Genomic DNA, 3,970 nt, shown 5'->3' with positions numbered 1-3,970 from the left:
TAATATGATATTATATAAACACAAAATGTTGATGCAACATTATTATATTTCAGTTATCTAGTGCTGGCACACTGGTAGTGAAGGCTGAGTAGAAAGAAGAGGGTCAGGATGGAATTTAGAAGTAGGATTGACAGATTTTAGTGGTTATATGATATCATGAGAAGAAAGTATGAAAGGTGATCCTGAGATTTCAAAGCTGGCAAAAATATGGTTGGCAATATAGCTCACTAAACTAGAGTCCAGAGAGAAAAGAGGTTGGAAGTGGGGGATGAGTCAATAAAAAGATGTTTTGGCATAATGGAGTTTGAGTCATGTAAGAGATATGAATATCCGCCCAGTAGGCACATTTACAAAAGTATAACTTTATTTTTTTAGATAAATGAACATACTTCCTATTATGAACCTTACTCTTCCTGGTCACAGAAACTGAAACTTAGTTGATTTAGAGTTGCTCTTCTTTCCTCTAGATTATTTATAAGTCTCAGAGGAGTTAAGCAGTGGAGAAGCATCTAGGAGAGCATGGGTTATGGCATCCTCCTCCCGACTCGGTCTTCAGTCACTAGTCAAGGGACAACTGCTGAGTTGCCTCTTATTCTTAATGAAATTCTTAAAACTCATTCTTTAGTGCATGGAATAATTCTGCTACTCATGCATTATTCTGGGTTACCAGAAATTCAGATGAGAGTATCTATAACTTCGCCACTTCCATGTTGATCTCAGCCAAACAGGGAATATAGTACTGCTCCCATCCCCGTGCTGAGGGAACCGGTGTGAGGCAAGGGGAACCAGTGCTATGGGAACCTACTAAAGAGAACCATGCAATCAGTGCTATGCTTTGGTCTTGCTACCTGAGATCTCCTCATATAGAGAAATAGTAGTGCATTGTGTTCTCAGACTTTGCCTAGTGTTTCTGTCCTCTGTAACCTGATCCCATTTCCTTCCTCTCCCATTATATAAATCTCAGGATCCGAGATAGAAACAGTCACCCATCACAGTCGAAGCTGTCCTTCTTCATTCTCTCCTACACTCTCCTTCTGCCTCTACCTTAATAAAGATTTGGTTTAAGGAGGGAATCATGCTCTGAATTCATTTGCATTCTCCAAATCTATCATAAAATCTGAATCCAAGAGTTCTTTCTAGTGTCCAAGAGAACATAGTCTTTTGAAATGCAAAACCTTGCTCTTTGTTTCTCTCTTTTTGAGGGGAAAGTTACGCCATAAACCACCAGAAACTAAGAGAAAGGCACACAACAGAGTCTTCCTCGCATCTCTCAAAAGGAAACGACACTGCCAAAATCTTGATCTCAGACTTCTAGCCTCCAGAACTCTGAGACAATACTTTTCTGTTGTTTAAACCATCCAGTTTGTGATAATTCATTATGGTAGCTCTGGGGAATCAATACACCATACTTCTTAAGATTAAGAAATATATATCCAAATAATTCTTGAGTTAAAGAAGAAATACCTGAAAATTGGACATAGTTTGCACTGTATAAAAACAAACAAACAAAAAAGTATTTCAAAACCTGTGGGATATAGCTAAAATACTATTCAGATAACAATTATAGCCTAAAATTAGAAGACTAATCAGAAAATAGGTTTTCTCCCTTTATTTCTCAAAGAAATAGAAATTTAAAAGAAGAAAATAATGAGGAAAAACATATGAATAAAATAGAAATTTTAAATAAATGACAAATCTGTAGAAAATACAATTTACTCAAACTGACACAATAAGAAATGGAAAACCTGAATAATCTTAAAACTCTTAAAATTTGAATCCTTTACTTAAAAACACTTTCGCAAGTAAATTCCAAGTTTAGGTTAACTTCTCGACAAGTAAGATATATAAAGAAAAAAATACCAGTTGTACACAATTCTCCAAGAGAAAAGGAAAAGAGGGAAGATATGCTTTCTCATTCCTAAAGTTAGCATAAACTTGACACCAAAAATTGAAAAACAATAGAAGAAAAGAAATTTCAGATCATTACACTCATAAACACACAAGCAAAAACCTCAAACAAAACAATAAAGTAATCCAGCAATATATAAAAAATATCTAGATGAGCTTATTACAGGATTATAAAATTTGTTTTTGGTAACCAAAAAGGTGACATAAGGACTCCAGGCTCCATCCCTCATAATGATGAACAAGTTGGTAGCTATCTATGAAGAAAAACAACTCTGATGGGAGAGCTCTAGAGTTCATGTAAGAAACTTTAGCAACACAATGCAACAACAACAACAACAACAACAACAACAAAACAAAATAATTATATGAGAAGAGATGTGTTTAAGCTTACCCCCCAGTGTATGGTATTTGGAGGTGGGGCCTTCATAAAGTGATTAGGTCACATAGGTGGAGCATTAATGAATGTGATTATTGCCTTTTTAAAAGAGACAAAGAGACTCCAGAGAGCTCCTTATCTCCCGTCCTCTGTGTGAGGATACACAGACAGATGGCTATCTATGAGCCAGGAAGCAGACTCTCACCAGACACAAATCTGCTCATGCCCTGATCTTGGATTACCCAGTCCCCAGAATTGTGCAAAATAAATAAATTTCTGTTGTTTTTAAGCCACCCAGTCTATAGCATTTTTGTTATAGCAAACCATTACCAGGATCATATAATATGACTCAGTGAGAACTCCCTAGGATACAAGGATGGTTCATCACATGCAAATAAATAAATGTGATACACCACATTAATAGAATGAATGGTAAAATATAATCAACTCGATAGATGTAAAAAAAGGATTTGAAAAAATATAACGTCTTTTCACGAAAAATTCTCAACATAATGGTTATAGGAGGAATGTACCTCAAGAGAATAAAAGCCACATATCACAATCCCAAGACTAGTGTAATGGTCAATGGTGAAAGGGTAAAACTTCCTTTTGAGATCAGGAACAAGACAAGGATGCACACTCTCACTGCTCTTATTTAACATAGTACTAGAAATTCTTGCCAGAGCAATCAGGCCAGAAAAAGAAATCAAAGGCTGAAGAAATAAAATGAAGAAGTAAAACTGTCACTACTTACAGATGCCATGATACTATATATGGAAAACCTAAAAGACTGTCAAAAACATGCTAGAACTAATAAATGAATTCAGTGACATCACAGGATATAAAATCAGTATACAGAAATTTGTGGCATTTCTATCCCTTACCAACAAACTATCAGAAAGAGAAATTTAAAAAACAATCTCATTTACGATTGCATCAAAAAAGAATAAAATACTTAGTAATAAATTTAGCCAAGGAGGTTGAAGACCTGTATACTGAAAACTATAAGACAGTGATGAAAGAAATTGAAAAAGACAAATAAATGGAAAAATATACCATGGTCACGTATTGGAAGAATTAATATTGTCAAAATGTCTATACTACCCAAAATAATCTGCAGATTCAATTCAATCCCTATCAAAATTCCAATGGCATATTTCACAGAACTAGAACAAATAATGCTAAAATTTATATGGAATCATAAAATATCCCAGATGGCCAAAGCAGTCTTGAGAAAGAAGTAAGAGGTCTCACATTCCTTGATTTTGAAGTATGCTTCAAAGCTACAGTAATCAAAACTGTATGATATTGGTACAAAAACATCCACATAGATCAATGAAAAAAACTTGAGAACTCAGAAATAAACCCATACATATATGGACAATTAATTTATGACAAAGAAGCCAAGAACATACAATGGAGAAAGGGCGGTCTCTTTAATAAATGGTATTGGGAAAACTGGACAGCTACATGTGAAAGAACAAAACTAGATCACTATCTTATACCACACAAAAAATTAACTCAAAATGTATTAAAACCTTGACCGTAAGACCTGAAACCATAAAATTCCTAGAAGAAAATATAGATGATAAGTTCCTTGACATTGATATTCACGGATCTGACTCCAAAAGCCAGGGAAACAAAAGCAAAAATAAACAAATGAGACTACATCTACCAGAAAGCTTC

Source organism: Pteropus vampyrus, unplaced genomic scaffold, assembly GCF_000151845.1.
Source record: "Pteropus vampyrus isolate Shadow unplaced genomic scaffold, Pvam_2.0 Scaffold768, whole genome shotgun sequence".
Taxonomy (NCBI): domain Eukaryota; kingdom Metazoa; phylum Chordata; class Mammalia; order Chiroptera; family Pteropodidae; genus Pteropus; species Pteropus vampyrus.
Note: the sequence above shows the minus strand (reverse complement) of the source record.